Raw genomic sequence first — 27,033 nt, 5'->3', positions numbered from 1 at the left:
CGCTGGCGGGGCTGGGCCGGGGCCTGGGCGCCCGGTAACGTTTTGGCCCAGAATTATATAAGGCTGGAAGTTTCTATTTTCTGTTCTATTCTTCTTCCTGATCTAATTGTGCATCTGTGGCAATGTTTATACACTTCCCCGTTCAGGACAACTCCGTTGCCGCAGCAACCGGTGCGCGCCAACGCTGTAATTTAGAGATCAACAGCCTGGTGCCTGCCTGCGCCTCTTCCCCTCTTCCCGGGAGAGACTCCCTCCCTGGGCCAGGCCTGGGGGGTGAGCCCTGCCCCCCGCCTCCCCCGCCCCCCTCCCGGCTCCTTCCTCCCCCCCTCCGGCTTGTGCTCCCTGGGCCCCGGAGTCCTGCACTGCAGTCCTTCATCCACCGCGTAACGTGGGCAAGTCACTTGGCTGCCGTGAGCCTCGGCTTCTTCATCCGGAAAATAGGACCAGTGAGACCCGTCGGTCTGAAGATCTAACAGACAAACTAGGGGTGTGCAGTGCTGGCCCTTAAGGGGTCCTCAGTTTGGCCGGGAGTCCCAGACCCTGTCTGCCACCACCCCTCTGGGCCCAAGGCCTCACAGCCAGGGCTCCAGGTGGTAGCTCTAAGGAATTGGGGGTCAGGGGCCCCTTCTGGTGTTTAGGGAGGTCTTCCTTCACTAAACATCTCCCTCTCTGCTCTGCCCCACGGTCTCAGATGCCTCCAGTAGCCCCACAGAAGGAACGAGAGCCGGGAGGAACCAGAGATCACCAATTTCAAGACCCTCAGCTTGTATCTGAGGCCCAGGAAGCACAGACCTGGGATGGGTTTGCTAAGGGTCCCCGAACGAGGCAGGGTGGGCCAGCCCTGAGCCGGGGCTCCTGGGAAGTTAAGGTACTCCTGGAAGGAGGAGCCTCTTCCCTGGAGTCCCGGGATAGGGCCTGGGGCTAGAGAAGAGAGGCTACCTGCTTGGCCCCCGCAGGCTCCAGGGAGAAGGACAGAGTGACAAAGTGTGGTGACCTGGCCTTTGACAAATGACACTGAGGCCCAGAGAGTATGAGGGCCTCACCCAAGGCCAGCTGTGAACCCAGGGTCTGCCCACAGGGACTGGCCCTGACCTGGGGGGTTCATCCCATGCCATAGAAGGCTCTTTACAGGGCTCTCCAGGAGGTGAGCATAAGAGAGATGGTCCCCGCATACTCTGGGCTGCTGGTCCTCCCTCACCGGCACTGCCTACTTCTCCCGTTCCTGAGGGCAAGTGGCAGAATGAGCCCAGCCCCAGGCTCCAAATTGAGCCCGATGCTCCACATGTCCCCACACAACACCCCCCATCCCAGCTTCCACCCTCACCCCCAACCCTCCCTTCCCATCACCCCATCCCCTCCAGCCTCACATCTCAGCCCAGCAGGGCACAGCTTGTCCTGCACCCATGCGTCTCCTCTCCTGGTCACAGCGGTGTTCTCAAGCCCCTGCGATATTCCGGGCCCTCTGCCCATTGCTCTGCTCAGCCACGGTCCCAAATGCTCACTCCTGGGCCTTTGGGAAAGCTGCCCCCCGACCCATCACCCTCCGCCATGGAGGAGCCTGCATGGAGCTTGTCCCCCTGAAGACCCTCGGTTGGTGGGGGCCCTGTCCAAATAAGTGAGCAATCCTGTCACTGCTCGCTCCTTCGGCAGGAATGAGAGGCTCACCCCTCAGCGCGTGGGCTGACCCACACAATGCCCGACCAGAAAGTGAAAAGTATGAAGCTTGGCATCGTGCTTTCATGTGACAACCACCGGGAGACAGCCAGGATTTCTTTCCCTTGTTTGTCACGCGGGGCTTCCTGGCAAAGGCCCAAGGGCTCAAGGGCAAAGTGTAGAAAGATGGGGCACAGACCGTAGAAGATGGGTATCACCTCCTCTGAATATAGATATTCTGTCGGAGAGAGCGCATTCCCTGGTTGTACTGGTGCCTGGATCATGTCTACAATGAAACCATACTTTTCTGGAAGGCAGGGAGCCGGTCTCATCCTCTTGCAACAAGTGTGCCATGAAACGAACACATAGAAGAACACGGTTTCGGCACACTTCCTCCGGCAGGGGCTCTGGGAGGCCCGGCCCCTCTCACTGCCTCTCGGGGTGACCTTGGACGAGACCTTCCCCTTCCTGGCCAGCTTCCTCTGCGGGACTATCCGGGATTCTGAGCGCATCCTGAGACTCCTTTCATGGTAAACATTCTTTCTTTGGGGAAATGATACGGATGGGAGATGCTGGCTGCCTTTAAAAACTTAATGTCCTTTCTTGGCAAAGTGAAGGATTGGCAATGCTGTGCCAGTTACCAAGCTTTTTTCTTTTTTCCTTTAATTTTACGGTGCTGTAAATGTCCAAAATCTGGAGCCCCTAGTCCAGACTTCACTGGATAACTAGAGAAACTGAGGCCAAGAGCAGGGCTGTGGCACAGGGAGGCAGCAGCTAGCCAAGGACATTCCGGCCTCAAGGAGATAGTGAATGTGACCAGCAGGGCTGTCAACTTGCTGGCACCATTGCTAACCTGCTCCTCCCTGAGTGGGGCTGGAGGCCCTGCCTGCCAGGGGTCCAGAGGAGGCAGGAAAAGACCCCACGCCTGTCACTATGTTTTCCTTCTGATTTGGTGACACCAAATGCCCCCTCCTTGCCCATAACACCCTTCATACAAGAAAAGCTGATAAAGTGACAGCAGCCCCAGTGGACTCCAGCAACCCTGGCAGGCTGTGAGGTCAAATCTCCCTGGGTGCACCTGCCCCACTCATGGGAAAATCACTAGTGGCTGCAGGGGCATGTCACCCTGGCCTCTAGCCCACAGGGGCAGCCCTTCCTAAGACCGGGGCCATGCAGGCTTTCTAGAAGGCAGGAAAAGGGGCAGAAGGCCACATGTAGGGACACCAAGTCAGACTGTAGGGCCTTGATGCATGTCATGGTCACTGGATGGGACAATAGGGGAGGTGAAGTGACTTGCCCGAGGTCACACTGCTCAGCCCTGGGGCCAGCTGAACCTGTTGTCCTGCTCTGTGGCTGCTCTCGGGGAAGGAACCCTCTGGAAGTGTCAGCTCCCTGCCAGGCACCGCCTGGTCTGTCTCACTGAAGCGTCACTGCAACCCTTTGTTTATTTAACAAGTATTTATTAAGCACCAACCACAGCAACAAACAGGGTTATTATTTCTCTTCTCAGCTGAAAAATCACAGGCTGGGGGTTGGGGAGTGGGGATGAAAATGGGGGTCACACAGCAGAAGCGGCTCCCACTCAGGTCCGGTTGGCTCCAGGTCCCCGGCTCACCCTGGTCCCCAGCCTCTGGCTTTGGGCTCCCTTTGCTCAACTCGGATCCAGATCCCCCCATGTCTGTCCGCAGCCCCCCAGGCCCAGCCCCAGCCCCTCCGGTCTCTGAATCTTCCCCGGCTGCACCGCCAGCCACAGCCCTGCCTCCTCTGAGCCCCTAGGCTCTCACCGCCTGTCTGCACCACTCGGCTCCTTCTCAACTGTGGGAAAAGAACACACTGGCGAAGCCCTTGTGTTTGGGTGGCAAGACGTGGCTCTTGATCTCAGCTCTGTCACCTCCTAGTGACAGTTTTGGACCTCAGTTTCCTCATCTGCAAAGTGGACACGATGGTGATAGTACCTACATCACCAGACCCCTGTTGAGGCAAGTGTGATAACCAGTAGGAACAGAAACCCCGGGCTGAGGGCTTCACTGGGCTTTGCAGGTGGAATGCAGATGATGGTGGTGGTGGTCGTGGTGATGATGATGATGATGGCGACACAGGACGGGGGATGGGGTCTGGGAAACCCAGCGTCAAGTCCTGGCTTCACCACTAACTGCTCCAGCCAGGTGCTCCTTCTCTCCATCTGCAAAATGGGGGACCAGATTTGCTCCCTGGCAGGAGAGCAGGAAGATGTAATGAAACAAGGTGCCCAGCACAGAGGAGCTGTGGGTGGGTGTTCCTGAGTCTGATTAGTCCCTTTCATCTCTGAAGCCCCTGGGGCTTGCACAGGGAGGCTGACCCTTCCTCTACCAGAAGGAGCACGCACAGGGCAATAGAGATGAGGTGGGGCCGAGGGGCTGACTCAGTGTACCCAGGAAGGAATTAGCACCATTGTTCCCTTCCTCAGTCCCCTGAGGACCCCGGGGCCGGCCACTCCTCCAACTCTGTCTGGGGCCTGGTTTGGGTGAGTGTTCACTCAGCTCGCACGCACAGGGCTTTGCATGGGGTGAGAAAGGACTCAAGGCCTGGCAGCTGAGCTGTGCTCCTCAAAGAGTAAAAGGGACCTGAAGATGGATCTAGCCATGGGGGACATTGCCCACAGCCCTCTGGAGGCCCCTGTCCTGCTCCTCAGACCCCAGGTCTTCATGAGTCTCAAGAACCCCCATCTTCCTGCTGCAGAGGCTTCAACCCTGGACTCTGTACCATTTTCTGCCTGTGTGACCTTGGGCGCATTACTTAGCCTCTCTGGTCCCTATCCTCATCATCTCTAGGTGGGGCTCACAATAGCCCTTACCTCATAAAACTGTAATGAGGAAAAAATGGGATCATGCACATCACATGCCCAAGTGCAGAGTAAGTGATTGCTAAGTGGTACAAATCACTCCCAGGGCTGACCAGTCCTTCCTTGCCCTCCTCCTCCCTCTGATTTTCAGCGGCAGCTCCCCAGAGCCCGCCCTGCACCCATCACATGGCCCCACCCGGGTTGTTTTCCAACACCAGTCCTGGGAGCAGCTGAGTGAGGGCAGTGGCCACAACATCCCATTCCAGGACTGGGCCAGAAGTGGGATGGGTCCCGCCTCGCTCCAGCAGATCCCCTGACCTCTGTGAGCCTTAGTGTCTTCCTTTGCAAAGGAACATGGTAATGCCTACCTTGCAGGGTAGTCGTGAGGGCCTGATGCAGATTGCCAGTTGTCACAGACATGCAGGCCACATAGTGGGGGCTCAATGAACCCTGTTCCTCCCTCACACTTTTCTGGACCATGAAATCCCACTGCGCCCCCCTCCCCGCCATAGGCCCTCCCCCACTGGCCACCGGTGTGACATTGCAAAATCCACTCAGAGCATTTAGCGTGTCCTTCCTCTGTGCCGGCGCTCTTCCGAGTGCTTTACACTGATCAATTCTTGCCATGCTCACCGTGACCTCAGAGGAAGTTACCATTATTATCACTACTTTAGAAGTCAGAAGACTAAGGCATAGAGAAGTTCAGCAACTTGTCCAAGGTCACACAGCCCATTAGTGGCAGAGCCAGGATTTAGACGCAGGCAGTCAATGCCAGAGCACGTTCAGTAGACACTCTACTCTCCTGCCCTGAAGAAACACTGTCACGTTGCATGTTTCTTCCACTTAGTAAACATTTATCAAGCCCTACTATGTGCCAGGCTGTCAAATCAGACCTTTGGGGAAAGGAGAAGCTGGGCATAGGGCAGTTGTCATAGGGCAACCTGGAGCCAGGACATGGTCCCTGATTCTAGAGCCAGACACACAGAAGACTGGGTTCCCAGAGAGGCCCGGAGCAATGTGGGGTGGACTGGCTCATGCTTCCAGCTTTGCACCCTAGCTCTCAACTTTCCCTCCCAGCCACTCAGCCAGCAGGTGAACAGGCTTAGAAAGCAAGTTCCCCCAGAATGTCCAGAGAGGCTGCTGGTCGTGGCCAAATGGCAAGAACTGGTAGCCACAGGACCTAAGGGTCACTGCTCCAACCTGCAGACGTGCCTTTTACTGCATTGCCAGCACCTGGCTCCTGCCCTGACGGAGAGCTCACCACCCCCATAGGAGCCACCTCTCTTGGCCCGACAGTCCCACCAAAGGGACTGTTCCCCAAACACCTGTGCCCTTCTTCTACACAGGGATTAGAAGGTGAGAGCAGATCCCTGGAGGCTTCTATTTTCCAGAACAACCTCAGCTCTCTCATTGGTGGTGGGATTCAATCCCCAAGGGCCTCACTGTGGCTTCTCGGGGCCTGGTCTGCTGCTCATTCTTCCTCCAGAGTCACTTGGTCACTTACTATGCATGGCACCCTTGCTGTGGGTCAGACCCAGGCTATAGACTCACCCAACTTACGGATCAGCTGGGGAGAGACAGTGTACACGTAATAGCATCTGCATAGCTGGGCAGTCAGAAATTGTGGTAAGCTGCTTGAAGGAAAAGTTTGGCATGATGTAAGGGAAAGGACACGGGGCTCTGGTTTGGTGGGGGTCCCCTACGGCCTCTTTGAGAAAGTGACATTTAAACTGAGCCCTGAGTAGTGACTGGGAGTCGAGTCAGTGAGGAGAATTGTGTGTCTGTGTAAAAGCTGGGGTGTAGAACATTCCAGAAGGAGTTTCGCATGTCAAGTGCAGCAAGTCCAGTTAGTGAGAGTGACGTGAGCAAGAAGATGGAGAGCAAACTTGCTCAGGAGGAGGCCTCAGAGGTAGGGGGTGGGAAGGATTATGGATTTTGCCCTCTAGGCCACAGGAAACAGGGGGGCAGGCAGTTGGGTTTTGCCTAGTTTGATCTTTTCAATTGTCATGTGAAATCTTTAAGACAAATAGGAATAAAGAATAATACAATAATCCCTGTGTATTCAGCACCAGGCTTAAGAAATAAAACCTCCTCGGGATCCCTGGGTGGCGCAGCGGTTTGGCGCCTGCCTTTGGCCCAGGGCGCGATCCTGGAGACCCGGGATCGAATCCCACATTGGGCTCCCGGTGCATGGAGCCTGCTTCTCCCTCTGCCTATGTCTCTGCCTCTCTCTCTCTCTCTCTCTCTCTCTCTCTCTGTGTGACTATCATAAATCAATAAAAAAATAAAATAAAATAAAACCTCCTCACGGTGCCTGGGGGGGCTCAGTCGGTTAAGCATCCGACTCTTGACATCAGCTCACGTCTAGATCTCAGGGTCCTGAGTTCAAGCCCCACATTGGGCCCCATGCTGGGCGTGGAGCCTACTTTGAAAAAACAAAATCCTCCTCGATTTGGCTCCTGTGGATCCTGAGGCCTCTACTGACCGAGCCTAGTGCACCCACGGAATGAGAGGTGCTGGGGCCCCAGGTGTGGTACCCCCTACAAGCCAGAGGCTTTGAAGCAGGCTCCAAGGGATGAGCATGTGGGGTGCAGTAGCAGCGGGTTGCAGGGGGCAGTTGGGAGGAGGGGTGCTGGGGACAGATAACAATGGGACACTGAAAGAGGACCAGATTTAGGGAGTGATGGTTCCCATCATGTGGTGGCCATGGGATGTTCAGGTGGAGAAGTCCACAGCATCTCAGACCCTGAGGTCTGGGCGGAGACATGTGACGCTGACCACCTGTGGCGGTGTTTTAAGTTGTGGAAGTGGGTGTAGCCGCCTGGGGCAGGAATGCTGGGGAGGAGAGCCTCTGAGCATCTCCTGCACATGGACGATGGAGAAAGAGCAGCAGGACAGCAGGACCGAAGCCAAGAGAAGAGGAGTTTTAACACAGCTGCCCAGTTAGCCCTGGCCAGTCCAGACCACATGAGGCCAGCGGCCCCACATCCTCTTTTCACTGGGATGCTGTCCCTCCTCAGCCACAAAGGGCAAAGTGAGGACATTTGTGCAGGAGAAGGCAAGGTGCTGGGGACGGAAGCTGTGGTGGGTCAGGGGGCAGGAGCAGAGGTGGCCTCAGCACAGCCCAAGCCCAGGGCAAGCGCCCCAACAGGGGAAGGGGAGGCAGGTGCAGAGATCACCACCCCAACCTTGGTCTCTCAGTGAACGAGACTGTAGGAGCTGGGGCTGACGGCGGGCGGGGGAGAGGGTCTCCCTGAGCCACACACACTGGCACCAGGTTCCCTGGATTTTCTGATGGGCCCCCACAGGCCACACCTAAGAAGAGGTATGGGAAAAGGAAGGAGTAGGGGACGTCTGAGCCATGTCCCAGGCTTACTTTCTGCCTTGCCCTGTGAGGCCCTGGGTGGCTTCGGGAGCCACGGGACTGCCTGTGACACTTGGGTGCCCTCCTGGGGCCTCAGCCTGCAGACAGTCACACACGAGGGGAGCCAGGCCCCTTGTCTGCCCAGCCTGGCCTGGGAGCAGCCTGATGCCCATCCACGAACGACACCTCACACAGCCGGGGGGGAAAAGAGCCCCAGAAGGAGCAATGTGGGTCTTCAAGATGTGTTTTTAAGCCAAAAAAAAAGGCAACAGTGATGAACATTGAGTATAGTATCTGCCAGTTGTGTAAAAAAGGAAAGAAATTTATAGACACACATATTTGCTTGTCTGTGGATGGAGACCCAGGAAACTGGTGACACTGGCTGCCTCCGGGGAGGGGAAGCAGGTGTCTGGGGATGGGGTGGGAGGAAGAATTCTCACTGTATTCCTGTTTGTGTCTTTTTAATTTTAGAACCATATGAATGTATTACCTACAGAAAAAAAGACACATAGAAAGCTTTAAAATTAGTGCATACATATGTGTATTTTTCTGAGGCTTACAGAGCATTCATCAGGTCCTCCTCAAAAGGGCCTGTGATCCCAGAAAGCCTGAGAACGCTTGACTTCTGTGCTGTGTGGCCATGGGAAGACGCCTTAACTTCTCTGAGTCACATCCATAAGATGGGGAGGAATAACGCCCACTGCGTCGGCATGCTGGGAAGATGAGCAGCGGCGGTGGACGGTAAGAGTTTATAAACTGTAAAGGGCAGAAGCGCTTCTTGAAGGGGATGGCTTAGCGTCCTCCCCCACTCTCTCCACGGCCCCCTCCGGGGCTCCTCTCCTGGGCTCAGCAGCCCTGAAGGGCACCCTGACTTCTCACCCCTGCCTTGGTCCTTGGGTCCTGCTGGCCCTGGGGGCCCCAATCCCGACGGCCACTCTCGGCCTACGGCCTCTATATGCACACGGCTGGCAGGGCCCAGGCTGGCCTGGCCGAAGATACCACGGACCCTGACCGCCCCCATTGTCCTCCGGAGCAGCCGCGGGAGGACTGGGCGTCTGCTAACCGTCTGAGGGGCAGGGCAAACCCAGCATCGCCAAGACAGACAGTGGCCCCCCTCCTGCCTTCCCCATCACAGTCTGCGACCTCCCAGGGGGTCCTTAACTAACACCTGCACATCACCCTCCAGGCCTCCCAGAGCCAGCCATCCCCGTAGCAGTGGGACGTGTCCACGCAGCCTGCAGAGCGCCCCCTGCTCCCAGCATCACCACTGCGCAACTCCACGGCCTCTCCCCCTGCCATCCCACCTCCACACGGGCTGGGGTCCCACGTTGTCCCTCCACTGCTTCTGCTCGCACCTTGCCACCCTTCAGGTCTGAGTCAGAGGCTGCCTCCTCCCAGAGCCTCCCCCCTCCGCCCCCTCCCCCGTGCTCGCTGCCTGTGTCCTGATCCTCAGGGCCTGTATCGGCTCCAAACCGATTTCATTTGCGATCGGCTTCAGTGCAGGGATCTTGAATCTCCGCTTCACCCCCGGGGCCCCAGGGCCTGGCACACAGTGGACCCTTAGCAAGCATCCGATGAGTGACAAAGAAACAAGATAATTTTGGCTTGTCATAATCCCCGGGAAGGACCTAACAGGGGCTATGACAGAATGTGACCAAGGAGGAGCTATTTCTGGCACCGCAGTCAGGGAGAACCTCCCGGCGGAGGCGGGCCCTGAGTGGAGGCCAGAAGGAGGCCTGCCCTGGCCTGAGTCCTGTGGGGTGGCAGTGAATGCGGGACAGCGGCAGCCTCAGGCCTCGGTGGCACTCGCCCGCAGAGCTTCTCTGAAGGTGTCCCCCAAGAGTCCCCGGGGGAGCGAGCAGGGCATCCCTGATTCACACCGAGGGCTCTAGGCCCCTAAGAGAAGTTCCAAGGACCGGAGGGCGGGCGGGGATGCTGGGGGCGGCAGGCAGCTCTCAGAAGGGCCGGAGGCCGCGGTAGGAACACTCACCTCTGCTTCCACCCCACACTCCTGCTCATCCACAGACCTGAGCGACTGTCCCTGTCGGGATGCCTGCTATACCCTGCAGAGGGCTGCGTGCTCACCATTCTGGCCCTCGGCCCCGCTGGCTCCTAAGGCCAGAGACTCTGGGACTCCACTCATTCATTCATTCATTCATTCATTCGTCACCCTAAGCCTATGCTGAGCTGGAGTGGCATCTGCCCTCCTGCCTGGTGTGTCTGCGCCGCAGCTCGGTGCCTTCCTCGGGGGTTGCTCTATAAATCACCGTGGAATGAATGAACGTTTATTGAGCACCTACCATGTGCTGGGGGAAGAGGAGTGAGTAAGCACAAGCCTGCCTTGCTGAGCTCCACGTGGAAACATGAAGGGTCTGCAAGGGCAGAGGGCTTCTAGAGGGGTCCTGGGGAAGATGTGGGGCAAGCCGGGAGTGGGACGAGGGAGCGAGGTTGGGCCAGGGCTGGGCTGGGCAGAGTGGGCCCTGGGCTGGCTTTGGGGCTCCAGAGCTCTGAGGTAAGTGGGCTGCTGGGCCGCGGCAAGGAGGTCTAAAGACAGAATAGTGGCACCCTGGAATTGTCGGCACTTATATCCTTAGGGACTGAGCATCCTGGAAAAAAAGGAATCTGTACACCCCAGCCTCTGTCAGTGCTGCCGCCAGGATTTCCATACAGGGCAGTGGCTTTTAAACTTTCTGACCGACACCCAGGTTAAAAACAAACACACTATACGTTGCTATTCATTATACAACATATATATTTTAAGACCTATAACGAGAGTGTTACAAAATAATGCCCTCACTGCATACAAAGCACTTGAAAGTTTCTCTGTCATTAAAAAAATCAAGTAGTGAGCTCACTAAATCAGTTTCACGACCACTGATGGATCAGGACCCGCGTGTAATCTGAAGAGCACTGACCTGCCGAACTGCCGGGTGCTCAGGAGTCCTGACCTGGCTGAGATGGGATCTAGGGCTTGTTTATGTTCTTTTCCAGTGTCCCTGGGTGGGCACAAGCCCAGGGCCTGTCTGGAAGGTAAGACTGCCCATGCCAGGGCCATGGGCTTTTGGAGGGCACAGCTGTGGGGAGAATTGTTGGAGTTCATGAGGGACTACTTGGAACAGTCTGTTAGACCCTTAGGGTCACGGGACCTCTGCCTCGTGGCCCAGACAGTAAGGACTCCGGGTTCTGGGTCTAATTCCTTCCTCTGGTCCTATATTAGAACCTGCCGCTGTCCCCCTAACAGATGTTATTCAGCAGCTGCTTGCATACCTCCCATGACAGGGAGCTCACCCCTCCTCAGGCAGCTCACCAGAGTGTGTGGAGTGAGGCTTTGCTGTGCGCTATTAATACAGCTGATAACCGTAACTCCCTCCCACGGCTGGCAGTCTGCTCTCCTATCTCATGGCCTGTCACCCTAGGGACCCAGGCCAGCTCCAGCATGAGGTCATGCCCGCTCTCTGCCCCACCTGATTCCTTCTCCTCCCTGTTGCCCAGCTCTTGCCCAGTGTCTGGGGGATGGCTCTGAAACCCAGCCAGAGAGGCTCTTTCCAAGGTCAGGTGGCCTGAGGATCTGCAGCTGCACGTCCTGGCGCTGGTGCTCAGCCAGCCCTACCCCCACCCGAGCAGGTCTGGAGGGCTCAGCAGAGAGTTTGGGCGCTGACACACAAGATAACTAGAGAAGAGATATCTGAAGGTGATGGCCAGTGAGTGCGGGGGCTGGGGCCTGGCCACCGCCACCAGTCGCCACTGACTGGTTGGGCCACACAGCGGCTCACGTCAACGATGGGCCACGTTACACTCAAAGTACATGGATCTTCCCAGCAACCCACAGAGGCAGTGAAACAAGCCCACCCCACAGGTCAAGGGATGGAGGCTCAGAGAGGTGAATAGACTGCCCAAGGCCACACAGCCTCTCAGGGGTGGAGTTGGACTTGAACCCAGATCTGTTTCCCATCCACATGGTTCAGCTGGAACTACTGCAGCCAGAGGAGAGAAACCTTGGGGGAGCAGGGGGCAGCCAGCCATCCCTCCTGTAGGGAAGAGGCTGGTTCCCTCAGAGCAAAAGCCAAAGTGGGAGGCCCATATCCCTTAGCAGAACCTTCCAGACACAGTGGGCTGCCCCAGGAGATAGCAAGCTCCCTGTGAAGAGGGGTTTGGGGGCTCTGATGCCCATGTGTCAGGGTGGCTGAGCTCCTTCTGCCCTCTTGCACCCTGTTGCCCACAGCCAGGGCACCTCCAGCTCTGTACCTGCCACCGTCCCTATATGGTCCCATGGAGTTTCCAAATTGCTGGCCCCCGTTCCATCCATTCCCTGGGCTGAGTGGCACTTTGTCACAGGGCAGAGGGCTTGGACTTCTTCTCAGGCCCACAATGGGAGTCTGGGGTAGAGGCTGGGAGGGAAGCTGCAGGGTGGGGTAGGGGAGAGGCTTCACCTGGGTCAGTAAAATGGGATCAATCCCTCCAGTCACCTACCCCTTCCTTCCTGGCCTAGCTCAGCTCCCCTCCCGTCTTGCAGCCTAGGTTGACCTGGGGGGTGCTTTGACAGCAGACAGGGCAACAAAAGGGAAAAGCCAAGTACCTCCCCCCATTGCCACAGGTTGTCCCTGTGTCACAGAGGAGCAGAGAGGTTTTCAGGGAGACAGTGATCCAGTCAAGGTCACAAGGGCTAAGTGAGGGGAGTGCAGCCAGGATTCAATCCCAGGCCTGGATGACTTGGGCAGCTGCACCAGATGTGCCGGGGGGGGGGGGGGGGGGGGGGGGGGGGGGGGGGGGGGCTGCTGTCCTTTTCCCTCCTTCCAGGCTAGGATTGGCTCAGAGAGAGGCTGGAGGAGACCCAGTTCTCCCTCCCTCCTGTAGCCCCCCCAAGATAGGGAGCATCTGAGAAAGAGGAAGAGAGAGAGAGAGAGAGAGAGAAGGGTGGGTGTTGACAGTCCCAGGGCTGGGAGGCTGAGGAGTCAGGAGGGCCAGTCTAGCCCCACCTCTTGCCACCATTGCTGTGTGACCTTGGGCAATTCACTGTGGTCTCTGGGCTCAGATGCTCCCCGTCCCAACAGAGTATGGGGACAGTACAGGATTAGGTGGAGCCATAAGAAAATGCTGGGGAGAGTTTTCTGCAACTTCTCAGGCCCAGGGGTGCCTCTGCTCAAGCACACGCCCCCTGTCCAGCCCCAACTCCCCTCTGCCCTTCTAGAGGCCATTGAGTCCACCTGAGGAGGTGGAGACCAAAGCTCCCAGTGGCTAGGGGACCTTGCCCACACCTTCTCCCTGCACCGCTCAGCTGGGGCCCAGAACACTAAGGAGCACCTGTCTTGGTGGCCTCTCTCCTTGAGCTGCCAGTGCCCCTCATGGACACCTCACCACCCCCTGTCCACCAAAACCAGATGTTCTGGCCGCTGGCACTAGAGCTAGCCAATAACTGTGGCCCAGGTGGTCACAGGGAGGAATGGGGGAACTGGCACAGATAAAGGGGAGCCCTGAACTGCAAGGGACACACGTTTCCTCTTTCAGCAAGCCAAACAGAGGGTCCCAGAATGGCTGGAACTGGGAGTATCCCAGCAGGACAGAGGTATACGGCTGTTTCTACCCGCTGGACCTTGGGGTAAACTCTGGCTGCTAGCTGAGCCTCAGTTTCCTCAATTGGAAAGTGAGAGTGATGGCCCTCACAGGGTGGCAAGGAGACTTAAATAAAACCACGAATACAAAGCCTGCCTAGAGCCTGGCACATGGGAGCTTGTCCCCCTTCCTGCAGCAGGACCCCCAAGAAAACCTCCCTGTCAGCCCAGCCCCCCTCCCCCCCCCCAGCGACAGCACCACCTCTCCAAGCGGCCAGGTGGGGCGTCTGAGTGTGCTGTGCGTGAGGGAGCGTGTGAGAGAGTTGTGTGAGTGTGTGCTAGAGTGCAAGAGAGCCTGCAGGGAGGACAGGGGGGGAAAGGCAGGGAGAGGGGAGACAAAAGGGGGGTAGGGCCACACCCCAGCACTCCCCTGCCCCATTCACCCACCTGCATGTCCTAGAACGAACCGAACCGTGGTCTCAGAATCAAGCAAAACCCGCCCGCTCAATCCTCGGCCCAGTCACTTTCTATTTTGTCCCGCCAGCCACTCCCCCTTGCTGGACCTCAGTGTCCCCTGCTGTAAACAGAGCCGGGCCGTCCCAAGTCTCTGCAGCTTCATCACGGCCCAGGGACCAGATAGTGGGCCGCAGGGGCAGAAGCATCCCTGTTCTTGGAGAGCAAGGGGCCGAGACCCAGAGGCTGCTGGAGCGTGAGCCCACCCTGCCCCCCAAGCTGCACCCCACCCACCACCCTGAGAGCCCCGGGTGCGCGCCGGCAGGAGCGCGCGTGCGTGTGTGACTCAAGGTCTATTCATAGCTGAGCTCCACCAGCTGCAGCGTCACAAGCAGAGGGGCCTCAGCCCGTATTATTATTTCAATTACCATCTGAATTAAAAGTTTGAGCAGCGATCAGCCCACGTAGCGAGGGGAAGAGGGAGCAGGAGAAAAATAAAGATGAAAAGGAGAAGAAGGGCTGCGCCCGGAGATTCCCCCCACACCCCAAGGAAGGCTGAGTCGCCCAGGAGGCTTAAAGGTTATGCCAACCTCCAAGATTCCTGCCCGCCCCATGCCCAGGGCCCAGGGTCCTCGTGGGCATGGGAGGAGCACTTTGAGATGACAGCCCAGGAGCAGTGATGCTGTGGAAATAGATCATTGGTCACACAGACCAGCACATCAAGCTCAGAGAGGGTGGGGAGCTGACCTAAGGTCGCACTGGGAGCCACACCCAAGACTGCTGGCGCCAAGCTCCTCCTCTCTTGCCAGGCAGGTCCCACCCACAGGATCCCAGGACCTCCCAGAGTGTATGGCACTGACATCCGTGGGTGGCCCTGGGGCAGGACCAAGGAGGACAGAAGCGGACCTGCCGCCCCTGCTGGTGTCTCTTCCTGCTCCCTTCACATTCCCGAGGCCGACTCCCCTACCCCGACCCACAGCCCTAGCCTTGAGCCAGCACTCTCTCAGCTCTGCCAAACCCTGGAGCGATTGGCACCTCCAATCCCAGACTTCACACAATCGTGGGCCCAAAGGACCCTCCTGACCCACCAGTGCAGGGAACGAGGCCCCTGACTCAAATCTGACTTGCTGGGCACCTTTGAGCAGGACATTCTCTGTTTCTGTGCCTTAGTCTTCCCATTTGTAAAGGCAGTTCTTCCTTGGGTGCATGTCTATACCCATGTCTTCAGAATGGAGCCCCCAGAGGATCCTTGAGGGGGTGTCATGCTGTGGGGGCGACACATCATCTCCTGCCAAACCCCAGCCCAGGGGAGGGACTTTTTCCATTCTTTTCTCAAGGAAGTCCCAGGGACTGCCCCCGAGAATCAGACTGGCCCAGACTCCAATCCAGACTCATCCACTTTCCTGCTGCGTGACCTTGGGCAAATCACATAGACTCTCTGAGCCGTGGCTCCCCCATCTGTAACACAGGGACACCACATCGACATCGCAGGGTTGTGAGGAGGATTACAAGAGAAAGCCATTTGCAAAAACTCCTAGCCCAATTCCTGGCCTAACAATGTAAGTTTCTTTGCTGGGAAGCTGGGTGCTGCTCCCCAGTCTCTCCTGAGATATGAAAGGCTCCTGGGATTTGGGACGTGGGGATGTCATTCTCCCTCACCCATAAGGCAGGACTCACGGGGACAGGATTCTTGGCAGGTACTCATCTGTTTCTGCTTAAATAGCTCTGGGAATGAGAAGCTCACTATTTCACAAAACATCCACAGAGGCTCCCCATCTTTCTCCACCTCTAGCTCTGGGAATCTTCTAGAAGCGGCTATCACCTTCTAACTTAACCCCAAATCTAGCCTCTCCCTGCCTGGGACTGCTTAAAACTTGCTTCAAAATGAGCCTGAAAGGGAGCTCTTCAGTGTAGACCAAATGAAAGATGAGATTAACGCTCAGGGATGGTGGAGCTGAAGGGAACAGGGGAGCAGGAAGGGAGAAGAGAGGAGGCCAAAGCGAGAACCGGGCCTTCCGTACTCCTGGGTGCACAGGGTGTGCATGTGCCTGCCTGCCTACTCACTTCCACACAGGGCTGGGAACCAGGGCCCTGGGTTCAGGCCCCAGCTCTACTTCGTCTACCGCCAAACCACCACTGTGACCTTGAGGTGGGAGTCCACTTCTCCCTCTGGGCCTCGGTTTCCACTATTGTAAAACGAGGACATCAGACCAGCAACTTAAGCTCCGACCTTCCTGTCTGTACTGAGACACTGTTCCACTGCCCCCTCGCCCCCGCCCCCGCCGCCCAGCACGCAAGGAGCCTCTGGGCCCCCCGGGGGTCTGTGGTTTCAGGGCCAGAGACCCTGGCTCTTCCCCTGTCTCTCAGCTTTTACGTCTACTATCTCTGTCACATGCTGTGCCTTTGAGGGTTCTATCATTCCCACTGGACAGGTGAGGAGATGGAGGCACAGGTAGAGGCACTTGCTGAAAGTCACAGAGAGCCACTCAAAATTCCGGACTCCTCAGTCTATGCCCAGGAAAGCAGCAGGGCTCAAGGGCATCTTTTTCCAGGAGACTCACCAAGATCTTGAGTGGCCAACTGTTCTCCACACAGATGTAGACACTGCACAGGGTAGGGGATGGGGGGATCTGCCCAAGGTCACCCAGCAAGGCAATGACAAATTGCACTGAACCGAGGCTCCACGCCTCCCAGGTACTACCTAGCCAGAGGGACAGCGACATGATCTGACCTCCTGCCCTGGCCCTGGGATCGCTCCGAGATTGGCCCCCATCCTGCCTCCAGGCCCAGCTCGGCTGCTCCCCGGAAGCCCCCAACGCCTGGGACTGAGGCGGCAAGAGTGAGCAGGAAGACGGGAATGAAAGTTGAGGGTTGGCCGCTTGCCCCCCGGCCCTCTGTCCCTCCCTCTCCTCGTGCAGGGGGAGCGGCGGTGATGTAATGCATGTAATGCACTCGGCTTTGGTCCCGGTGCCAATCTCAGAAGAGAGACGACAGATTGCGTGAGCCAAATTTGGCATCCTAGGGGGAGAGGCATGAAAAGTGGAGATGTGGAGGAGAGGAGCGAGGAGCCTGGGGAGGTGCGGGAGAAGCCCCCCTGCCCGGCAGACCCCAGAGTCACCTCCTTTCCTTCCACCCTGGACCCCTCCGCCCCAGCCCACCTGGCCTCAGGGTCTCCTCCTCACTCTGAGAGTCCAGCCTGGCTCTTTCCCGGACCCTCCCGCCCCAGGACTGCCAGTCCTGCCCCCCCAACACACCGCTCCAGCTCCGTTTCCCACCGCCACTAGTCTCTTGGTTACCATGTTGCTGGTTGTCATGTTGCTTACATGTCCTCGTGACTCAGTGGTCCCCGCAGAGGGGCCCCCTCCTCCTCACACCCCCCTCAGCACTCGCCCCCGCCTCCCCCAGATCCACATTAAGAACCAACCCGCCCTATAAGCCTACACTGTTCCTCCTCCCCTTCCCTCTTATCCTAAGCTAAGAAATCTTTCCACAGCATCTCCTAGAGCCACTTCATTCTGTTTTCTGCAAATGTCTAAGAACCTACTACGCTCCAGGCTTTTGCAAGCTGCTTTCAGAGACGTGACACAGTCTGTAAATCACTTGGCAACCCAGTGAAGTCAGTACCGACATCCCCATTCTCCAGTCGAAGACACTGAGGTCCAGAGAGGTCAAGCCAGCAGCCCAAGGTCACCCAGCAGATACTCAAGGCCAGCTCTGACTGTTCCCACTCACTCCAGAGGCTTTTTTCTGGGAGAGGAGCTTCCTTTTCAAGGGTAACCAAAGGTTCCCGAGGAATTGCTCTCAACTCCAGATCCCCCTCTAATTCCTGGACCCCTCCTTGGTCAATCCTCTATTTGAGGCCACATCCTCTCTCCCCATTAGCTGTGCACCTTCCCAAAGGTAAAATGAGTCCTTACTGCCATCTGCCCAGCACCGTCCCCAGCCTGTGAACAGCCCCCAGCTCATTTGAGCCCTTGGAGGTCAGTGGGGCAGAGAGCTGTGTCCTCATTCCACAGATATGGAAGTTGAGGGTCATGGAGGAGGGTAACTTGCTCCGGATGCTGGCCCCTCAGCCGGTGAACTGATTTCCAGGAGCCTGAATATAGGGTATGCGAAGCCCACTTCTCAGTGTGGAAAGCCCCAGAAAGAGCCCTCCTCCCTGTGGAGAACAGTCGAATGTTCTAGGCTCAGCCCTCCCGGCTCCAACTTGGATACGGGTCAGCTCAATGGCCAACAGCCTTTGCTCCTGCCATGTTGCAACCCAGACCTTATCCCACTGCTCTCCTCTGTCTTTTGTTCCTCTCCTCCCAGGCCAAGGCAGGGCCACATCGTGGCTCTCAGGGCCCAAAAAGTCCTGACAACAGCTCCCCAAACTCCGGAAGCCCTGGAGGTCACAGGACTGGATGTGGGGAGAAGCAGAACAGGCATTTCACATACACACATACACACACACACACACATGCACACAGGTCTGGCTCCTCCCTGGGTCTCACAAGCGTGGCCCTGGGACCTCCATTCCTCAGCTCCTCCATTCCCTCAACCTGCTGCTCAGCATCCTGCTGGTCTTGAGGCCCTGGCTTGCCAACTTAGCCAGGCTGCCCTGCCTCTCCACCACACTCCCACCTACCATCTCCCTGCATTCTCTCCCCATCTTAGAGCCTCGGCTGGAGGCAGAAGTGTGATGTTGATGCTGGTTGGGGAGCCAGAGAAGTTTCCCTGCTCAGGGGCTCATTCAGACCTCTCTTCCCTTGGGGTTCTCCTGTAGGGAGAGAAGAGCAGTCTGTGCCTCTCTCCACTATGAATATGAAATACCTTCTTTGCTGGATCCCTGTCCACCCTCCTTGGGGGTCACCTGGCCCAAAGTAGGTGCTCAAACATGAGAAGTGGGATGTTATTTTCCGTGAGATCAGAGGGCTATTTGCAAACAGGTTGCAGCTGGGGAAGTGGAAAGGGGACCCCTACACACACACACACACACACACACACACACACACACACGTTTGCCAGGAGTCACCTGCCTTGAAGCTCCTCAGAACAGGCTGACAACTGGGGGTGGGTGGAGGCAGGGAAAGGTCGAGGCTGGGGCAGGAGGTCAAGGCCTCTTCCACCCACCCCTCTCCACCTTTCTGGCCACAACCCAGACCTTCACGCTCCCGAAGGGACCGACGGACAGAGCGACAGCGCTTGCCAGCTCCCTGGGAGTCACTGGACCGCGCTGAACGCGGGCCCCGCAGCCGAGACCCGCAGGGATAAGGTGCTGGGCGGGCGGGGCCCACGGCCCCCCCCACCCGGGACGGGACAGACAGACACGCACGCGGCTGGACAGACAGACGGACAGCGCCGGCGGTGGGCGTGCGCCCGGCTTACCGCGGGGCGGAGGGTCCGACGAAGGTCCAGAAGGCGGCGAGCGGGCTCTACATCCCACGGCGCGGGCGGGCGGGCGGCGTCCCGGGCGGGGAGAGGGGAGTCCCGGCGCCCCCTCCCCGCGCACTCGGCCGGCCGGCCCCGCCCCCCTCCCCGGCTGCCGGTGGGTCTGTCCGTCGGTGTCCGGGTCTCCGCGCCTCGGGGCCGTCCCGCGCCGCTCCCCGCGGGCCGCTCAACTTTCAGCGCTGCCCCGCGCCGCGCCCCCGGCGCCGCCTGGGCGTCAGCATCGTCGGGCCGGGCCCGGCTCAGGGCGCGGGGATCCGGGGGCCCATGGCCTCGGCCGCCCGCGCTCGCGCCCCCCGCCCCCGCCGCAGCCGCCGGCCCTCCGCCGCCCCCCCGCTGCCGTCGCGCTGTCTCTCCGCGCCGCTCCCCGCCCCGCGCTCCGCTCCCCGCTCCCCGCTCCCCGCTCCCCGCCCCGGCCCCGGGAAGCCCTCGGCCGGCCGGCCGGCCCGGGACCCGCCGCCGCCCGCCGGGCTGCCCCCGGGGTCTCCGTGCGTCTGTCCGTCCGCCCCTCGGTCCCCGAGCCCGCCTCCCGTGTCTCCCGGCGGGGGCTCGGTCTGCTGCCCGCCGCCCTCCCAGAGCCTCCCCTGCCTCCCTCCGCCTCTGCCCTGTCTCGGTCTCCCCTGCGCGTCTCTCTCTGTCCTCCTCCCGGGCGCCGTCTGTCCTTCTGCGTGTCTCTCCCTCCCTCCCACTCTCGGTGCGGCCCCCGCTGTCTCGGACCCAGGCCCGCGCCTCCGCCGCGTCCCCGGCTCGCCCGGGAGCCCGAGCTCCCGCCGCCCGCGGCGCGCCGAGAACTCCCAACTCGCGGCACGCCGCCCCGCTTTGCGAGACTTTCGCCCCTCCTCACACGTGACCCGCGCCCCAGTGCGGAGGCCGCGCGCCCCCCCCCCGGCCCCCGAGCCCCGGGCCCCGGGCGGCCCGCGGGGCCCGGCCCGGCTCCTTCCCCGCGGCGCAGCGGGGCTTCAAACCCCCTGGGGCCGCCGGCCGCGCGGGGCAGGGCTGGGGGCCGAGGGGCCGTGGGGCCCCGCTCCTGCCGCGGATCCTGCCCGGGTTTTCCTCCTCCCTCCGGGAGCGCTCCTCCCAGAACCCATTCCGAGAATCCGCTCCGGGTTTTGCAACCCCCGGGGGCAGGTCGGTAGGGTTCCTCCGGGCCGGGAAGGGGGTGCGTGGGAGAGGGTCTGTACTGGGTTCGGAGGCTCCGGGCCACTTTGCTCCGCGGTCCCCTTCCCCTCCTGCAGTACCGGCACTTAATGACCCCACGTACTGTGCTCCGGGAGCCGGGGGCTGGCGTGCATGGCTGCAGGGGACCCTCACAGTCACCTAGACAGCACCGCCTCATTTTACAGACTGAGAGACTGAGTGCCAGAGAGGGTCGTGAGCTTGTCCAAGGTCACCCGGAGGTGGCGGAGCTGGACCAAACCCCAGACTCTTACTCTCTGCAGCCGCATTACTCCAGACTGTCTTTACAGGGGAGGATCCCGGTCTGAGTGAGCTCCAGGTCTGGGCTGCGCGCTCTGGGCTGTGGGGAGCTGACTCCACCACCTCAGAGCCCCCCAAGGACAGCGAGCCGCCTCCCTGGCCACCCTGCCACCTCACCCCGACTCTCTGAGGAGGGAAAGTGCTCCTTCACTAGGATGGAGGATGAGAAAACACCTATAGCTAGACAGCCAGAAGAACTTCCCTGGTATCCTGCCCATCTGTGGCTAGTCTCAGGAGAGACTAAGGCACCCCAAAGCCGGATTGAGAATTTTTTGAGGATGAAACCTCCAGCTTTTTCTCCCAGTGGGTCCCCAAGCATGTGTCCAGCACATTAACCACCATGACTGTCTCCCTTCCCCGTGGATCCTCCCCACCTCCAGTTGGGATCCAGTCCCAACTCCTCAGCATGATGTACAGTCAGGCCCCACCTCATCCAGCACCCTATATACCCACACATACACCCTGATTCCCACAGATTCCAGAACATACCAGATGCTTCTGCACCTCTCTGCCTTTGCCGGTGCTGTTCTTCCTGCCTGAAGTGCCCTTCCTCCTCCTCTGCCCAGAGAATTCCTAGTGCTCTCTCAGCCCCTGGGGCGGCCTCCTGATGCCCCCAGCAGAAGTCATTCATTACCCACTCATTCATTCATCTGGCCCTCATACTCCAAGTTCTTATCCAACCTGTTTGCAAAATGGGGTCCTTAACAGTCCCTCCCCATCACAGGGACGGATTAGGAGAGATAGATGCACAAGAAATGCACAGCCCACAGTAGGCAGTCAATAACATGACCATCCTTTCTCCCTTCAACCGCGCGCGGGGAGCCCCATAGCAGATGACCCATTCCGTGCCCGTCTCCCTCATTAACTCTGCGGTGTCCTCACAGGCAGGCAGCCAGGACTGTGTTCCTTCACATGAATCTTTGATGCGCATGAACTTAGGCAATCTGAATCCTCGGTCAGTGGCAGGTAAGTGCCTGGTCACTGTCACAACTTTCCGTGGAAATTGGGAGGGTGCAGGAGAAGCAAATGACCCGTGGTCTCTTCACCTAGCCAGAGGTCTGCCTGCTGGCTGCCCTGGAAATGTGGGGTGCAGGGCAAGGAGGGAGGGGCAAAGGGGGCGGGGAATGGAGACTGAGGGGTCTGTAGACCTAGAGCCTCTGCTCCTGTGGGGTCAGTCCTGATGCTGGGTCACTGGGCACAAGTTCAAGGGAAAGGTAGGAGCTCAGGGACAGAGACTTCTGGAAGATGGAAGGGGGAAGCCTGGTGGCTGTGACATCATAGGCCTGAGAGGAAACATTTGGTAATGGTCCCCTCCTCCTGGGGCTGTAGCCTGGGATCCTCCTGCAAGGAGGGTCTGGTGGAGGCTGGGAGTGACTGGGAGGAGGTGGGAAGAGGCAGAAAAGGCAGCTCCAGCCAGAGAGAGGTTCAGGGACCCCAGGAAAAAGAGTCCCTTCACCTCCCCCCCCACCCCGCTCTGCCCCAAGCCTGATGTGACTCTGGACAGCTCACTTGTCTCCGTGCCTCAGTGTCCTCATCTGTATGACAGCCTATTGTGTCATAGGATAATAGCCCCACAGTTGAGATGATGGGAGCTTAGGGGCGGAATTCCCTATTGTCCAGCCCATATTTGAGAAGGGCAGGGGTGGGGAGGTGGAGGCAAGGAGGGATGTGAGACAGGTGTGCAGGGGCTCACAGGGGCAGCGGGTAGAGGCTTGGCTGTCAGAACCTGGGCGACCCTGGGCAAGTTGCTTATCCTCTCTGGACCTCAGGAGCCTCATCTGTAATGGGACAGTCTGGACTGGGTCCCCAAAAGGCAAGTAGGCTTTGTGGTCATCCAACACCAAAGCGCCCCCTGGGAAGAGTGAAGGGAGCAGACGCCCCTGGGGGTGATACCATTAGCCCAGCACTATTCTAGGCTTGCACAGGCATTGTCTCATTTAATCCTTACCAGAACTCTATGATGCAGGCGCTTGTTACCCATGGGGAAACTGAGGCATGGGCCATGTTGGTACATGGCCAGGGACAACTCTGTGGAAGGGCAAGACTTGCTCTGAAGTTTGATAGGTAGTGATGGTAAAACGTTCATCCAACTGAACATTTTGCCAAAGCTTCTTGGCCCATTTTCCATTTTCAGAGATGATCCTCCCAGTGTCTTCATGAGGGAGCCTCTAGGACTATCCCTCATTCACAGGTGAGGAAACCGACCTGAGACACAGAGAGAGGAAGTGCCTTGCCCATGGTCACTCAGGGAGTAAGCAAATGTCTCAGCCACATTTGGAATCCATTCCTAGTTTCTGGGGAGAGGTCGTTTGAGGCCAGCAGAGCACTCGTGAACTGGCTCACTCTAGGAGACCAGTCAGGCCTCCCTGGTCCCATAGAGGCCTTGAGAGCAGGCACAGAAGGCCCGGAGGACTGCAGGTGGGAGGGCCTGAGCCAAGCTGGGAGAGGAGTGGGGGAGGTGGGCCACCAGGGGCCACTTCCAGATGCCAGAGTCACAGAGTCCAGGGGTTTGGGACTTAGAGAGTTCCTGAAAGTCTGGCCAGCCCATTCTACAGATGGGGCAAACAGAGGGAGCCCAGCTGCTTAGATTAGGAATCAGACCAGGACACAGCTGGCCAGCCTCGGAACTCTGAAGTCCCAGCAGCCCTGAGGGGTGAGGATGGATGGTGGGGAAAGGGGTAATGGGAGCCCACAGGGCCAAGACCCATCCCAGCGGCTATGCCCTGGGAATGGAGGATTGCAGGGGTCTCTCCCGCCCTCCACTCCCCCCCTCGCCCACCCCCCAGCACTCAGTAGTCACCAGGGTGGAATATTTTAGCACCTATAGAAAAACCGCCACAGACGGCCGTGGCAGCTGTTGCTAAGGAGACGCTCCCAAAATAGCCCCCCTCCGCCAACCTTTCCCGCTGCTGCTCCTGCTGTGGGGAGGGGAGGAGGCCAGAAGGGGAGGGGGTGGCATGTGAGCCCTGGACCCAGGTTCACCCATCCGCCCTTGCTCCTGCTGCCCACATGCCCCAAGATGGGGCAAGCCAATGACCAGAGCAGCCACAGGTCTGCAGAGGGGGCAAGAGCTAGCCTGGGCACAGTCCTCAGCTGGAGGAAGGTCACCCAGATGAGGGGAGATGGGGGGGAAGAGAGCCCCCCCCACCCGAAACCCTCAGCACACTCCTACACATGCACGATTACAGACCTCACAGTTTTACACATCCACTTGTGCACACCACAAGTACAGACCCACAAATGCCCTCCTTGATATGCATATTCACCACCACAGACACAAATAGATGCACGGGTAAATACATATGCCTCAAATACACAACACACACCTGCAAGCACATACCACGCAGCCATAAATACACACATTTACACACACATACTCAAATATGAATCGCAAGCACACACAAATACCAATGTATGCATGCACGCCTGGCACATGTACCCCCACACACGCACCGCAATGTAAATACGGTCTCACAGCACACGAACACACAACTGTAACAACACATGCCCAGCATGTGGCATTCAAAGAGCATTAAGTGGTGTTACCATCGGGTTCTGTGCAGGAGCCACGTCCTGGGCTCTCCAGACATCCTCACTTAGTGGGGGCACTTCTGCGATCCAGCTACAGGGTAGCAGACTAGGAGGCGGTGTCCAGGAGGGTGGTGGAGGCTGCCGTCTCTGTGAATCCCTCCGGTAGGTGGTCTGGGGACCAAAGGATCCCTGGTGCCTGGGAGAGCTACGCTGGGTCCATTGCTTGGGAAAGGGGATGTTCCGGGAAGGAAATCTCACCCTAGAGACTGCAAACCCATGGGCATGGGGGGAGTTGGGAGCCCCATGTTCACTGGGCACCTGGTTGTCACCAAGCCTGCAGCTGAGGCCAGAATGATGATGAGGACAAGAAGACAATAGAGTGGCAGCAGTGATGGTCCTTAACAGGTGCACAACACTTTACAGTTTATAAGCCACTTTTACACCCGTTATTTCACACACTTGGTAACAGCTGCCCTGAGATATCGGTGGTGCTGTCCCATCTCTGCGGCAAAGGCAGGAGAACGGACTTGAAGACCGCACAGCGGCTTACTGGCAGAGCTGGTACCAGAGCCCAAGGAGGTGCCAGCACCCAGCTCTATGCACCCTTCACTCGGCTGGACCGCACAAGCTAGAAAGCAGGCCACCAGGGTGCAGGGCTTGCCTTTGCCCCTGATTCGCTCGCTCTGTGATATTGGGGAGCAGCCAAGCGGTCCACCTCCCCACCTGGAAAACCGAGAGTGAACCCCAGGGGTGTATTCATCCTGCAGTTGGCGGGCACCGGGCTAGGGGGTGGTGCCAGATGCCCCCCCCCCCCCCGAGAATGCCAGCGCAAGGACGAAGGGCACCCGTCGCTCCCCTCTGCCCTCGGCCAGCCACCGTCTCTCTCCAGCCACCTCTCCCCAACCGCCCCCCCCACCTCCCGCGCACCGTTGGTTCCGTGGCTCCGGTTCGGCGATCCGGGCTCCGGGTCTTCGCTGACGCCTCGTCACTCGGGAGACGCGGAGAGCGGCTTGCGGTTGCCGTGGGAACCCCGCGGCGGCCCCGGCGCGGCGCACGACTCGGAGCCCGGGGGCCGGGCCTGCCCCGCGAGCGCCGAGGGGTCTTTGGCGTCTCAGACAGACACCTGTCGCCAGCGGCGAAGGGAGGCGGCGTCGCAAGGTTTGTTATGCTTTTCTTTTTCTTTTAATTGAGGTGTGACTTACAAACTGTAATACATCTTAAGAGCACAGCTCGATGGATTTTTACATATGCAAAAAACCCGTGTAATCACCACTCGGATCAAGATACAGAACACTTCTAACGCCCCAGAAGGTTTCCTCGGGCCCCGAGGTTATTTTTAATTGTCTTTTTTGCACTTCTGGAATAAACCGGCGAGGGAGTGATCGGCTTCTGAGAACACAGAATGTGTTTTCTCCTGGCTCTGCTTTGCGGATCCTCTTTGGGCCTGGGTGTCCCATAAAGGGGAGCAGGGGACTGGCATTTGTTGAGTGGTTTACTCCTTGCAAAGCGCTTTAGGTACCTAGCTAACTTTGACTCCTATCAAGTCAGTATTTGGTTTATACCCAGGTTACCCATGGGAAAGATGAAAGTTTGCCCAAATTCCTACAGCCCATCAGTAAGTGGTGACACTTGAGACTTGAACAAACATCTGTCTAGCCTTGGCATTCATTCTTCCTCCCCTTTTCCTGCTTATTGGCCTCTTATTTTTTATTTTTTAATGATTTTATTTGTTTGACAGAGACAATGAAAGAGCACAAGCAGGGGGAGCAGTAGGCAGAGGGAGAGGGAGGAGCAGGCTCCCCACTGAGCAGGGAGCGCAATTTGGGGCTCGATCCCAGGACCCTGGGACCATGACCTGAGCCAAAGGTTCAGACACTTAACCGACTGAGCCACCCAGGCACCCCTATTGGTCTCTTTTTAAAGAGCTGCACAAATAAAATGTGCTGGGAGAGGGGGTCATATCATATTTCTGTGCCTTGACACATGTAGTTGCTTCTACTTGGGACTCCTAGCCTCTTCTCCCAGATTTTGTCTTTCAGGCAAGCTCCTACTCATCCTGCAAAACCCACTGGGGCATCACTGAAGCCTTCTTAACAGGAATCCTCCTCTTAACTCCCCGCCAACCCAGGGTAATTACTCTCCATCTGTGCCATATTTAACCCATGTACAGACATGCCCCCCACAGTGCCCCAAGGGCTCAGTGAGGCTGCCTCTATGTTCAACCTGTAAGGCACCAGCACACAGCTGGTCTTCAGCAAATGGGCTTGGAACTGAAAGTGGAGGAGTGGTTTTGGAATGTTGGTTTCCTGCTGTGCAAAAATTGGACTGCACTTGCTATGCTGCGTGTCACAAAAGATATTGGGGAGGGTGATGCTTCTGGAACACCTGAGGCAGAACCACAGGAAGAGAAAGCCTGCCCTCAGCCTAGGTTAGGGAATGGACTTGACCTTGCCTTCGGAATGGACCTCAGGGTGCCCAGGGAAGAGTTCTTTCCTTCCACGGGCCAGAATGCCAAAGGATGTCATAGCGGCCCCTAGTGACCTGTGGGGAGTCCCAGGAGCTGGGGCCCATAGCTCCCCATTCTTTCCAGGGCCCTGCCCAGTGAAAGGCAGCCAATTCAGTGGTGGAGTATCTTCAGGATAGTGGTTTTTCACTTTACATCCACACATTCCTTCCACACAGCATTTGAGGCAATTGGCAGGATCTTCAATAGGGTGGTGAAGTGTAATAAAGAGCTAGGACCAGGAAGGAAAAGAGAT

General features: G+C 58.1%; 2 protein-coding genes across 5 annotated transcripts in view; one reads left to right on the top strand and one right to left on the bottom strand.

The window, feature by feature from the left end:
• KCNJ4 (potassium inwardly rectifying channel subfamily J member 4) overlaps positions 1-24,512 on the bottom strand; it is a 27,536-nt gene extending 3,024 nt beyond the window's left edge. For 2 of the 3 annotated variants that reach the window (XM_077914524.1, XM_077914523.1), the window contains exon 1: positions 19,208-19,544. The gene's annotated coding sequence lies outside the window, so the exon portion shown is untranslated. Of the gene's footprint in view, positions 1-19,207; positions 19,545-24,289 lie in introns of those variants that run through there. The other variant, XM_077914525.1, reaches the window with a different exon arrangement.
• KDELR3 (KDEL endoplasmic reticulum protein retention receptor 3) overlaps positions 24,038-27,033 on the top strand; it is a 21,264-nt gene continuing 18,268 nt past the window's right edge. The window contains exons 1-2 of one of the 2 annotated variants that reach the window (XM_077914527.1): positions 24,038-24,436; positions 24,744-25,432. The gene's annotated coding sequence lies outside the window, so the exon portion shown is untranslated. Of the gene's footprint in view, positions 24,437-24,743; positions 25,433-27,033 lie in introns of those variants that run through there. The other variant, XM_077914529.1, reaches the window with a different exon arrangement.

The sequence above is a fragment of the Canis aureus genome, chromosome 11, assembly GCF_053574225.1.
Source record: "Canis aureus isolate CA01 chromosome 11, VMU_Caureus_v.1.0, whole genome shotgun sequence".
In the NCBI taxonomy this organism is placed as follows: domain Eukaryota; kingdom Metazoa; phylum Chordata; class Mammalia; order Carnivora; family Canidae; genus Canis; species Canis aureus.
This window is presented reverse-complemented; position numbering and strand designations above follow the sequence as displayed.